Source organism: Mytilus edulis, chromosome 11, assembly GCF_963676685.1.
Source record: "Mytilus edulis chromosome 11, xbMytEdul2.2, whole genome shotgun sequence".
Lineage (NCBI taxonomy): Eukaryota > Metazoa > Mollusca > Bivalvia > Mytilida > Mytilidae > Mytilus > Mytilus edulis.
In genome coordinates this window covers 18169261-18184120 of record NC_092354.1, presented here as the reverse complement: position 1 = coordinate 18184120, position 14860 = coordinate 18169261, and the positions used below count along the sequence as shown (strand labels likewise).

General features: G+C 30.6%; 1 long non-coding RNA gene across 1 annotated transcript; it reads right to left on the bottom strand.

Annotated features, from left to right (window-relative positions):
- Positions 1 to 6478: 6478 nt before the first annotated feature.
- Positions 6479 to 13164, bottom strand: LOC139494774 (uncharacterized). The gene is made up of 3 exons (XR_011657144.1): positions 12575 to 13164; positions 7924 to 8038; positions 6479 to 6634 (listed from the first exon to the last, which is right to left on the bottom strand). It is a non-coding gene; the product is annotated as an uncharacterized lncRNA (long non-coding RNA).
- Between the last annotated feature and the right edge of the window lie 1696 nt (positions 13165 to 14860).

The following is a 14860-nucleotide window of genomic DNA, read 5'->3' as shown; positions in this document are numbered from 1 at the left end:
GGCTATGTTTGGTAAAATTTGGCCCAGTAGTTTATCTGAGATTTTTGTAAAAGTTAACTAAAATTTACGAAAAATGGTTAAAAATTTACTATAAAGGGCAATCACTCCTAAAGGGGTCAACTGACCATTTTGATCCTGTGACTTATTTGTAAATCTTACTTTGCTGAAGATTTTTGCTGTTTACAGTTTATCTCTATCCATTATAATATTCCAGATAATATCCAAAAACAGCAAAATTTCCTTAAAATTACCCATTCAGGGGCAGCAACCAAACAACGGGTTGTCCCATTCATCTTAAAATTACAGGGCAGATAGATCTTGACCAAATAAACAATTTTACCCATTGTCAGATTTGCTCTAAATGCCTTGGTTTTTGAGTAATAACAAAAAACAGCATTTAACCTCCATGTTATATTTTTAGCCGTGGCGGCCATCTTGGTTGGTTGGCCGGGTCAAAAAACACAATTTTTCAACTAGATACATCAATGATGATTGTGGCCAAGTTTAGATTAATTTGACAAGGTAGTTTCAGAGGAGAAGATGTTTGTAAAAGATCATGGAGATTTACGAAAAAAGGTTAAACATTTACTATAATGGGCAATAACTCCTAAAGGGGTCAACTGACCATTTTGGTCATGATGATTTATTTGTAAATCTTATTTTGCTGAACACTATTGCTGTTTACAGTTTATCTCCATCTATAATAATATTCAAGATAATAACCAAAAACAGTAAAATTTCCTTAAAATTACCAATTTAGGGGCAGCAACCCAACAATGGGTTGGCTGATTCATCTAAAAATTTCAGGGCAGATAGGTCTTGACCTGATTAACAATTTTACTTCATGTCAGATTTGCTCTAAATGCTTTGGTTTTTGAGTTATGTGCCAAAAACTGCATTTTACCCCTATGTTCTATTTTTAGCCATGGCGGCCATCTTGGTTGGTTGGCCGGGTCAAAAAACACAAATTTTAAACTAGATTCATCAATGATGATTGTGGCCAAGTTTGGTTTAATTTGGCCCAGTAGTTTCAGAGAAGAAGATTTTTGTAAAAGTTAACGACGACGGACGACAGACGACGACGGACGACGGACGACGGACGACGGACGCCGGACGCCGGACGCCAGTGATGAGAAAAGCTCACTTGGCCTTTTAGGCCAGGTGAGCTAAAAATAAAATATTAAAAGTAAATATTTGATAAACTTTCAGATTCGATGATAAAAATCCTCAGGAATACTAGAAAATACTAAAATCACTAGAAAACAAAAATATAGATGGAGATGATGATTTAAAAGAAATGTTAAAGGACAGTTAAAGCACAATTAAACATTTCCAAAATCAAGGAAAATTTTCAAAAAAAATCATGATTTTCAAACCAAAATTGAGCAAAAGCTGAAAAATATTGAAGATACTATTTCTTGTAACCCTATGACAGACAGGCCTATTACTTGCTCTGAAATTAAATGTATTTTAAAAAACTTAAAAAATGGAAAAGCAAGCGGTCCAGCTAGTGTGTTAATCGAGGTAATTAAATTAAGAAGTCCAGTAACTACCAAAGCATATGCTAAATTATTTAATCTTATGTTAAAAACAGGACACTATCCAACTTCAATACATAAATCTGGTGACAAATGTAATCTAAGCAACTACAGAGGAATTCCTTTAATCAACTGTATATCCAAATTATTTAGTAGTATCTTAAATCAAAGAATGATTAAAACTATGGAAAAAAATTAATTAATGCCCAGTTTAAATTCAGAGTTATCATAGAACTGCAGACAGTGTATTTATGCTTAAAACTTTGATTAATAAATATATTCATAAAAATAAAAGAAAACTTTTTGTCTGTTTTATAGATCTTATAAAGGCTTTTGATTCCATTTGGAAAATTGGAATGCTTTAAATTAAAAAAATTAGCTAAAATCGGTGTAGAGAAACGTATGTTTGAAATAATAAAACAACAGTTTATTCATACTGAATCATCTTTAAAATATAATGATAAACATTCTAGATTTTTTCCAATTGACCGAGGAGTAAAACAAGGGGACAGTATAAGTCCCGCACTCTTCAATTTATTTATTAATGATATAGTTGAAAATTTTGACCATATAGGTTCAAAACCCTTGAGAATATTAAATTCTGATAGAGGAAGTCTTTTGTTTATCGATGATCTTATAATTTTATCCAAAAGTAAAGAAGGTCTTCAAAATAGCTTAAATAACTTAATAGCAAATTACTGTGAAAAATGGCAGTTATGTCTAAATACTAGAAAAACAAAAACAATGATCATTGAACAAAGAACTACAAAACTGGAAACATACATTGTAAGGTTCAATATTGAAAAAATGATAACGTTACTGAGTATAAATTTCTTGGCACTCTGATAAAAAAAAATGGAAATCTAAATGCAAGTTTAACAGATTTAGCCAAAAAAGCTAGGAAAGCTCTGTTTTCATAAAAAAAACACATGCAGCCTTTTTTGGGAAATTTCCCTTTTAATTTAATCTTTTTGATTCTCTTATAAAACCAATTTCAACATATAATGCTGAAAAATCATGCATGGATACATGTCAATCTTATTATAGAGCAAAAGGCAGATTAAAATCTCAAAACAAAGATATAGATAATTTCCAATATTTGGATAAGACTCCTTTCGAAAATGTTCATGCTAATTTCTGTAAATATATTCTAGGTACTAAAAAAACATCTGCTAATTTAGGTGTTAAAGCTGAACTTGGTAGACAACCAATAGAAAAATATATAAAAAAAACCAAGCAATTCTTTATTGGGCTAGATTAAATACTAAAAACATAAACCTGTTACTAAAAGAAAGTTATACATTAAGTAAACACCTTGATTCACAAAAAGTAATGTCCTGTCAAAATATGGAACAAGTTAACAAACTAAAGCCTTGGATTAAGAATATTACAAGTAAATTTTATTCAGAACTACTTGAATAAAAAATAAAAAGTTTGAACAAAAATAACAAAACTTTTTCCTTATAAAAATATTAAAGTCAAACAAGACCAAGAATATTATCTTAAAATTTTGAAACTAGACGTTTATTTACAAAAATTTGAATTAGTGACCATGATATGCTCATTGAGAAAGGCATATATCTAAAAATACCTCGAGACAATAGAACATGTCCAACTTGTAAAACCTTAGAAGATGAAAATCACTTTCTCCTCCATTGTCAAATTAATAACGTTTTACGTATAAAACTTTTTAATGAAATGGCAATAGATAATCCTATGTTTCCAAATCTATCTGATATACAAAAACTAGTAGTCCTACTAAATCCTTCTAATATAAACCAAGTAAAAAACAGGTTCCTTTATGAAACAGTCTTTAGAGCTGAGGACAGGGGACTCTTAGTTAGTTTTACTTGTATATATATAGATATGTGTGTGTTCAACTCAGTTATTTTATTGTTGTTGTTACTTTTGTTTATGTCCCAAGTATAATGTTACTTATATGACAAATAAAGATTATTATTCAAAATATAACATTGAACGGTACGATTAAATAGTGATCTGATTTTATTTTTATTTCATCTTTCGAAACCTATATTCTAAACAACTCACGTTCAAAATAATATGCATTGCTGAACTTCAGGAAGACTGATTCAAATTATTCAAACATTTAAAGGTGTCTAATGTTTTAATTGTACTCCGTGTTCGCTTAGTATTAAATAAAATAAACCATTCGGATACCATTTGTGCAGGTTTTTTTTTCATGGTTAACTATTCTAAATAATGATCCAAATCCTTCAGACTGTATACCTAAAAGACGAGGGAAATTATCAATAAATTAGAATATTAAGACTTACTTGTACTCATCTATAGACTTCTTGTTTTCCAGATAGTATTTTTGAAGACAATCAGCATCTAAAGTAAAACAAAATAATGCGGAGGAAAGGTACAATAACTGTTAACAATCTTACTGAATGTTAACCTTTGATTTTTAGATTGAATAATCTCATATCAGTTGTTTCACTCAGGTGGGTTTGTGTTAAATAACTCAATCAAACGATTTCATTTCATATTTCTTCGAACTATTTGTAAAGCATGTCTATTTGTTATATTGTATGATAAAATGTCAACAATAAACAATATACTTCAACGAAATATCACTCCTATGCATAAATACTACCACATCTTTGACGGATATCTTTGATAAATCAATAATAAACAGTAATATCCATATGACCGAATTTACTGAGATCTCAAATTCTTCATTGAATGTATTGATGAAAATGCCATTATGAAATGAAAGGTAAAATAAAAAAAATTATTTAGAATAGCATTTCAAGAGTTGCATTTCATAACAATTTCTTTTAAAACGAAAAACGAAAATAGTTGATTTCTGATACGAAGGAGAACAATAAAATCATGGTTTGAAAACACATTAAAGTATAATGTGTAATAAACATTAACGTGTACGGTATATTGAATAATATGTCAGTAGAAGAAGTCCGTTTGGTTCTGTTTTACCAAGCGTATACATTTGGTGAATAGTTTTCTTATTGTCTCTTACACCGAATCATTTTACTTCTTCATTGGAATTACTATGCAAAATCTCAAATCACTGTAGTCGTAGATTGACTTATCATGTTCTTATCAGTGTTCAGTTATAATTAAAATTATTTCGTTTTTTTATTATAAAAGACGTAAAATATTTTAATGAATTACGGGCCTTCCTCTGAATTAACATATTTTATAGATACTACGGTTTTAGAGTAATCTCCGTAGGTTAAATAAATAATAAATCAAATGATATATACACCATAAAAACAAGAAATGATCATGTTCTAATTGAAAACAAATCAATGCATTGCTTTTTTATTTGATTTGTATGGAACTTATTTGATTCCGATATGATATGCAATAACTCAAATTTGCGTAACAAATGTGAGTATTAGTCTGTCAATCAAAACCAACAGAAAAAAATGGCCTTTTAAAATTGAATTTAATATTTTCAAACAGTTTCACCTTTCATAATGTCTAATGAATATAAGTTTTAAATATTTGATTTAATGTCCGTTAAATGCATGATATATATTATAATAGTATGTTCTTATTATAATCGAAATGATTCGTATGTGCCTTACTCTACTTCTCCTCATAGGGATACTGAAAATTATAAAGCATTTTTTGTTAAAATAAGAATGGGCGTGAAAATATTTACCTGAGAGTGTATAGTTCACTGGGTTGATTTTACAAGAACAGTCTTCTTCTGTCGGAATGCAATAACACAAATTTCTCGTGTTTGTAACAAATGAAAAGTTTTTATTGTGATTACAGCTGCATGTTCTATCATATTTTGTTGACTTGTCATTGTACACAATTTGTCCTTCATCACTGCAGATTGATTTAGCATAGAAACAGTCACTCATGCTTTCATTGGTTCGGAATTTGAACGGCTGAAAACGATTTTGGATACATTGTCCTCTTGTAAAGGATCCAGAAAATATACGCTTACTTCCTACAATATCACAATAATATATATTTATTAACAATTTAGGGAAATTCTTTTTAACAATATAATTAGAAACAATTGCATGTTGGATGTCAAAGATCATGCTTATTAAATGTATATTTGAATAAAACGGTGGATTTGATCAAGATGTTGTTCAATGAACCAACTTTGTCTTGTTCCTAAAATTATAATAGATAATATTACATACAATCAGAAAACTGATATTAACAATATATATTTGTTTAGGGGCCAGCTTAATGACGCCTCCGGGTGCGGGAATTTCTCGCTACATTGAAGACCTGCTGGTGACCTTCTGCTGTTGTTTTTTCTATGATCGGATTGTTTTCTTTTCGAAACATTCCCCATTTCCATTCTCAATTTTATACTATATAATACAATGTTATTTTAAAAATAACATATATTTCCTTACATAAAAAAACGTCTTCAATACTGCTAAAGTTTAATGTATGTTAGTATGTAATTGTACGAACATTTTCTATTTTAATTTCATAAAAAAACTATTTGCCAATGGAATAAAATGAATAACTAATCAAAGAATACAAATGTCGAGAAGTATTCACATTGTGACCGAACAACACGGATAATAAACGCATGCGCTACGCGCACTTGTTTGTGTATGTGTGGTTTGGTAACTTGTTGGATATTGTTCTCAATATGAATTCTTCGACTAAATTTAAAAGGAGTCCGTGTCCGATGTCAGAAAAGGTAACAAAAGAAACTAAGCCCACTGACAATGAGAAATAAGTTTACAAAGGACTACTGGCGGCTACTGACATGCCAGCTCCAGAGCCCAATCACACTGATTGAAATATTATGCCTTTATTATATGAAAATCAGGTACAATCTCCCCCGTTAGGTGTAAAGTACTATACTATCATAACATAGAATCGTTTTTGTTTTATTTTACAAGGTTATTGAGAATATCGACTTAGAAAAATAATATCTGAACATGAAAATATGCTATGATACCTTTTCTATCCCAGTCTGGTCCATTACATCCCTCAACATATTTTCTTTCCACATTGTTGTACAAGCAAAAGTATGTCAACGTATTATTACATTTAGCGTTGGCCCGCATTTTCCAGCTAGCTTGGGAAGGACATTTTAAACTGTATGATTTACATGTACATATCTGTAAAATATGAAAATGTTCATGGCTTAAACATGTTAAGATACGATACGTATTGTCGTGGTACGTAATATGATAAACATCAGTCTTTTTAAATGTCACTCAAAACATGGATTTGATAAGAGTGCACAAACCAACAGTTTGTAAGTAGTTCAGTTAGTTTAGTAGTTGGTCCAATCAGAGGTGTTTTAAAGAATTTAATTTAAGTATAAAAAAATACAGAAATAGAGTAACCTTTATAAAGTTGTACTGGTGCTGAGTAGCTTGACCACTATTTATCGAGAGATAATGATCGTATCAGAAATTATGACCATTTTATGATTAAACACTTAATATTACTTTACTTATTTCAATGTAAATTAAGTGAATTCTTGATTATACTTTTAGAATTGTTTTTTATTATTGTGAAAAATGCAAAAGGGTTATGATCGCAAAAATTTAAATACGCATTTCGAATCTTTTAATATGAATTAAACAGAAACTTCCATAAAATCGCAAAAATCAAAATCGCATTTAGGTCTAAAATGACAAAACCGCAATAATAAATCCACGCAATAATTTCTGAATTTACATCATCTTTAATATATATTCAAAAGGAACAATAACCATTTGTACAAAAAAAACCAATACTATACAAAGACAGATTTTCTTTAAAACTTGTTTTCCGCAGATAAGGAGGACAACTTGGAATGCTTTAGTAAAGACATAATATTTTGTTTAAAGTACATGCTTGAATAAGTTAATCATAAGTTATATCATACAGTGAAAATACAACTCAAGAACATTTTAATTTAGTGAAAGTGAAAAAAAGCAAATGGATTACAGTTACTGTCATCGATAAAATTCAATATGTAGGGGGAGGAATATTTGCTAATGGACATTAAGCAACCAATAATCAATCAAAATATATGCAGGAAAAAAACATAGAAAATTATTTTGTACTGATTTCCTTTTAAATAATATATATGCATCGGACATATTTTGTGCAATGAATACTTTAAAAAAAAAAATTAAAAAAAATTGGTGTATTTAGAAATATTCATTTGACGTTCCTCAGTACATATCCATTTCGTTATTCTCTAGTTGTGATAACTATCGTAAAGATATGGTGTTAACAACAAGCCATTATTATCTAACCTCCAAATATATTTGATTAATAGATTTTTTATGTATGCATGTAATTTTTTTTCAAATGTTAATGAAAAGTTTTCCGTTTATACTTTGGAAAAAAACTTGGAATGGACGGACAAACTATCTGACATATTTGATTATGTAATAATGTTTATACTTACGTGCAACGTTGTGATTGTCAAGGCGATCATAATACATTTTTTGTATGAAATGACTTTAGACATGTCTGTATTTCAATAACCAACAGCCAAGAGTCTACATAAAATTTATTTAAATCTAAAAAAAGATTTGTAAACATGTATATTTGTTCAAACAAAAAATCATATATCAATAGATATTACAGACTAATTAATGACGGTAAATATCTAAAACAAACTAAAAAAAACCAGCAAGATAAGTGGTAAAATGGATCTATAAAATTATTTTAATTTCTTGTTTTCGAAGTACGCAGTAACTTTTCGAAATTCATATGAAAAAAAGCAGTGATACACATGTTCTATACTATAGTTTACATCTTTCATTGGGTTTCTTAAAGATAGAAAAGGATACAAGAGCTAGTAATCATTACTGGTAGAGCATTTGCCAATTTGGATATTTGGAAAATGAATTGAATAAAGCATGTTCTACAAGAATCATATAATGAATTGATATATCAGTAAGTAAATCAACTATGTTAAAAAACAAATTGGCAATCAGGAAAAGATTTTTAACAAGTATTGATATTGTGAAAATGACGGAATATTAGAATATTAAACAATGATTACTATCGTTAAGGTAAAGGACTTGAACAAAGGCATTGGCACGACATCAACTACAAATATTTAAAGCAGGTAATTCACGACAAAAGCTATGCATGGTCAAGTCGTAAATCAACATTTAAAACTGGTTGATGTATGATATCGAAGGAAGACGTGTTTATCAGCAGATTTATTTTTATTCATATAAAAGACCAATGTAACGAACAGTATACTTCAAAAATTATTAAACTTGATTATGTACAGCAAATACATATTACAAAAACCGCACATACGAATATCATATAACAGAAAAAGATAGATTGTAAACAATCAGTAATGTATATCTTTTTTTGACGTTGTTGTTATCACATGGAGATGTAAAACATAATCAATGTAAAATTTCTGAACGTTTTAGGAGCAAATCAATCAATGAAAAATAAATAATGACAATTCGTATATTTTATAACATCATTCCTCCTATTTTCTTTAAAATAGAAGAAAAGTGCAGTAGTGAAAAAGGAAAACATTATTCTTTATCTTACCTCCTATATATTTTTAGGAATATGATTGGTTAAAAGCATCCTCGTGGAGACCGTGTATATTTGATATTAGGTTAGTAGGGAGGCGGGGCTTATTTCATACACGGTTAGTAGTGGTGTTACGTCCCTTTATATTCAATATTAGGTAAAAGGGAGGCGGGGATTATTTCATACACGGTTAGTAGTGGTGTGACTTCCCTTTATATTCAATGTTAGGTAAAAGGGAGGCGGGGGTTTATTTCATACACGGTTTGTAGTGGTGTTACTTCCCTTTATATTCAATATGAGGTAAAAGGGAGGCGGGGATTATTTCATACACGGTTAGTAGTGGTGTTATTTCCCTTCATTAATACGAAACAGTACTGAGAAAAAATCGTAAAGGTTTCAATAGACGAAGAAATTGATGATATGATTAAGATGGAAATAAATTCATAAAACACATTTAAACCTAACAAGTTGTTATTGTTGGCATCTGTTTTTTGTAGGATCAATGGAAGTAGCTAGTTTCTTAATGCTAACAGTATCGAAGACTTCAGTATAGGTCAAACCCTGTACAGTTGGGGGTGAAGATAACATCTGCACTTGTCACAGGTCTGAATTGGATTGTAATTGAATATTTGCCACATAATAGGTTTCTGACACTGAATATCAGTAGTCAAAGAACTCTAATTGGTTATGTGATTCGAATTGATATTCATTTTATATTATTTTTTTTTTGCTTTTGTGCAATACACTATGATATTGCAAATTTAACTCACCCTATCCCCCTCTCCTAAAATAATCCCTCAAGATGAGGTCATAATTTCATTTCAATTTTCTAATGAAGTTTGCAACCATATTTATCCATATAAATACATCATAAAAGTCTAAGAATAGAAAATGAGATACATCATCTTGGCCACAATTACCTTCATCAGCATTTTTAACCTATTAACTTTAAAAAAAAGAAAGATTGACAGCTAATCACCTCAAGACAATACATAAACAAAAGCAAGTAAGGAAGGTATTAATTATCAATGTTGTGTTTGAATTAACCTCCCTAACACTGTTAATAAATTATGTTTTGTATTTAAGTAACTATCCATTTATCAGGACACTCTTTTTTTCCCCGTTTTGCCCCTAATTCCTAAACAGTTTGAGCCATAATCCCCCCCCCACACACACACACACACACAAACCGACTGCAATTATTACCATCCCTTTGTGGTATGGGAACTTGTGGTATAATTTCAGTTTGATCCGTACATCATTCCACAAGTTATTGTCTGGAAACTAGAGAGTTGCTTATTTGGGCACCTGTTTGGCCACTTATTCCTTAACTGTTTGGAACATAACCCCAAAATCATACCTTCCTTCCTTCTGTGGTCATAAACCTTGTGTTTCAATTTCATATATTTCTTTGTTGTTGTACGAAAACCAAATGTATTCGGACGACGCAGTCGACGACGACAACGTGATACCAATATACGACCGCAACATTTTTGCGGTCATTTAATAACTTGTGCAAAATGTTTGCATGATTGTGCTAAAGATATGATACATTTGGTCTGAAACAATCCAATGATATCTGATAGAGGTTATAGTCCCTGAAATGGTTGATTTTAAGGTTTATTGATTATTACTCTTAAACGGTACATAATAAAGCTATAGGGTCTTTCATAATCTCTTGGTTGACATATAACCTTGAATCATACAACCGGAAGTCACCTTGAATTAACTGGAAGTTTTGTTTTGCACTTCTGTCATGAACATATACCTATAAACTATTATGTTTTCAAATACGCATACAGAAACCTATCGCATAAATAAACCGGAAATACATTATATCTCCCTTATTCATGTTATTATGGGCAAAAGTATATAGAAACCATACAACTGGAATCAGTTTGAATAAAGCTATCTAGTTAAATCAGAAGTGACATCTTTTAAACTGGAAGTTTATAATTATCTTTCTTATTTTTGGCAAAACCATATACAAACCATATATTCATTGATTCAAAGTGACGAAACCTATGCTTTGACCCCAATTGTTACCCTGAGAAAACCGGAAGTAGCCTCTCATTAGTTATTTAGAAAAATTAAGGTGGAAAGACCTTCAATTGTTCTCTGAACAAATGGTTTTTGATTTATTCATGGCTTGTTCCATGAATCTTCTTAAACATGGGATTTAATGTCCTTTACAATTAATGTTCTAACTAATACTAAAACGTGTAAGCAAAATACTCAAATTATCTCTTTTTAGATCTGATATGAATAAATTGTGTGTTATTTCTATTTTCATAACAAAACATACACATTTGATTTGAATTGATAAAAAAGAATGTCTCCGATCCATTGCCAGAAAGCGTGGTAATTTATCCTTGTATTTACTTTGTAATTGATATCAACACGCCCCATCTGTTGACATAAAGGTGTTTTGAAAAATATAATTATCGATATCAATTAGGGTTATAAGGTACTGTCTCCATATATAAAAACCTAGTTGCATACTGTAAACGTTTTATTAAATGTGACAATGAAAACTAAAGTTTTATCTAGATTAGACTAGGTATTTTTTGTTCGCTTTATAATTGAACCGTTTTGGTTTTGATATACGAAACGCATAGCAAAGCTATATTTAACTTCAATGTGATCGGTAAAATATCATACATTTTCCTGCAAATACTCGCTGAAATTCTATTTTTCTACAAGATGTAAGTCAGATGAGATAAAACGATATATGTAAGCTTATATTTTAAAACTCCGATGCTTAAACTCGTAACGATATAATGTGATGCATTCCGTGTTTAAACTTTGCTATAACTGTTTTTCATCAAAAGAGGAACGAAAGATACCAGAGGGACAGTCAAATTCATAAATCGGAAATAAACCGACAACGCAATGGCTAAAATGGAAAAGACAAACAGACAAACAATATTACACATGACACACCATAGAAAACTAAAGAATAAACAACACGAACCCCATCAAAACCTAGGGGTTATCTCAGGTGCTCCGGAAGGAATAGTAGATCCTGCTCCACATGTGGCACTCGTTTATTAAACTTCAATGCTAGATTAGTTCTTACACTATCCGGAACGCTTCCATCTTTGAATATCTTTTTGAATGTACCTGCCTGGTATTCTTTTTCTTTTTTGAAGCCATGAAAACCGATCAACCAACTTATAAAACATAGGTATATGCCATATAGTATTTTTTTATATTCACCATGTCATTGAGTTTTGCAGACCACTGATCATATATGCCAGCAAAAATGGTTTTAACTTCTCATTCCGGGGTTTTATAATTCCCGATAAATTCATATACTTGGATTGGAATTTTTTACCTTAAAGGAGGAAATAACAATTGCTTGTTTACAGTATTGTGAGGACTTAAATTGTAATAGAATTCCATCAGGTTGCATGTATTTCATGTAGTGTACCAGGGAGACACTCTTTCAATATTTAAAAAAAACTTATTTATAACACAACGATATTATCAAAAGACCGCACCAACGGTTGAGGTTCTGTCATGCTACGTTAAAACTAATGACTCACTCAATCGTATACCACAAGGCCTCTCAGAATTGCCTCGAGTTACAACATTAATAAGAACTACAGCAAGGTTGATTTTCTCATCTGTAAATAAGGACATACAATCAAACAATTGTACGTTGTTTTGTATTCCAGATCCAGTGAAATCAGATGATGGAAGCAGCTTACTTGAATGGCATCATGCTAAAATGAAGACGAACTTTGATTGAGCTTTGAGTTTTTTGAAAATTTGTCAATCAGATGCAAATATTTATGCGATATTATTTAAACATGCAGTAATTGCTGTAGACCATACATGACTTTGTAAAGTGCAGATCATGCAGGTATCGCAGTTTTCTTTTTATTCACATATTAAGCTTTTCATCCTCTGCGAGGTATTGTAAGTAGAACACAAAGTTCAAACCCTTTCTGAATAATAAATAATGGTATGTCTCGATAACGGATTGCAAATACTGTCTCTGTTCTTGGTATTCCATAAATGTGTGTGCATAGTAGTGTGCGTCCAGTATAAATACAACTTATGTGTTTAACAATTGGTGGTACTGCCAAACCGAAAACAAAACTAATCTTTATCGGAAAATCACTTTCGTTTCTATCCGTTTGAATCCCAGATTATAATAAAACATTACAAGGTGGTTATTTTTAGTCAATCAAATTAAAATACTTCCTCGTTATATTTTTAGAAAATAGATTTTCTATATTTAGATGTTTAAGAATAGCCATGACATCAAACGATCCAACTATAAACAAAGCTTTCAAAACAATGTGTTTGCCTACCACACACATCGTGTACAACGTTGTAAGGATGAAGCGAAAGCTGAAAGTCGAACTTGCATGAGCAAGGGGATTGTCATTGTAGAAAATATAGAATATACGTTTTCTTAATTCTTCTATTCATCTGAAGCTAACACTATGATCATAATTCCTTATGCATTTTGTTTACAAACCACATATCTTTATTTTTAAATAGATAACTAAGATAGCCGGAGAAAAAAAAAAGATTATCTGGTAGACTTACAGTATGTAAATCTAATTAAACAAGTTGAGACGAATTAAGAAAAGTTTGACTTTGTAAAGATATGTCGACAATGTGAATTAAAAAACGACGGCCGTATACTTATGTTTCCATGTTTCAGACCATATTATTATTTGGATCGTACGCCTACGGTCAAGACTGGACCGTATATCATAAGTATGGATCATTAGCAAACATGCAATCAATTGAAAAGAATTATTTATTTTCTTTTTAGCACTTTCGCACACAAGGAACATTAGATTGTTTACATATACATGTTTCGTTCATGCATATTCCCTTTCATTTGCATTTTGTAGTACAGTTCCTTAATAATCTCAAAACTGTTATTCCTACATAATGTTTTCTTCAAATATATTCAATTTCAGCGAGCATTATTCAGTTTCGTGTATTACGGGCTTGCTCAATACTGCAGGAGATTGTTAAACATATTGAATGAACGTGACTTTTTTTTAGTACTTAACACTTTTATTTCAATTGCAATTGAGTGAACAGTTTGTATCGATCTAAAATTTTATTGATGTTGATTTATAATTCGATATAAGAAGATGTGGTATGAGTGCAAATGAGATAACTCTCCATCCAAGTCACAATTTATAAAAGTAAACCATTATAGGTCGAAGAATTGAACATTTGTATCTGTTCCAGACCATAATATGAGTATGTGGACCGTCCGCGTCTGATCATAAGCGTACGGTCGGATATTAAGGGTATACCCATGCGGTCTATTACAAGCTGGACCATACATGTTTTTAGGTCGTATGGGTTTATTCTAGACAAACATTTATCAAAAAAACTGTCATTGAGTATTACAATTTAGAATTATTACAATTAGTTGAATAAAGAGAATAAGTTAATATTTAATCAATTGAAATTAAATAATTCTGTATTGTCGATCTATATTCTATTTTGGCACTCTCTCTCCGGGTAATACATGCTGCCACAAGGAACATCAGATTAATTACATTTACATGTTTGGTTGCATTGTCATCTCTAGCTTGCTTGTCATGTGGCAGCATGCGATGAAAATCCTTCTGTTTTTCAATGTGCAGTTTCAATTTTGCGTGTCAAACGTTCTTTAACACCCATTACATAGCAATAGTTCATTACGCCAAAACCACATGATAGTTTGTACAAAATTGCATCTTTACCAATAATATCATCAAACCTACACCTCGCTGTTTTTTTCGCTTTAACAAAGCTATCCTTTTCAATCTTTGCATTAGTTTTCGACACTAGTCTTTATTATTATATTT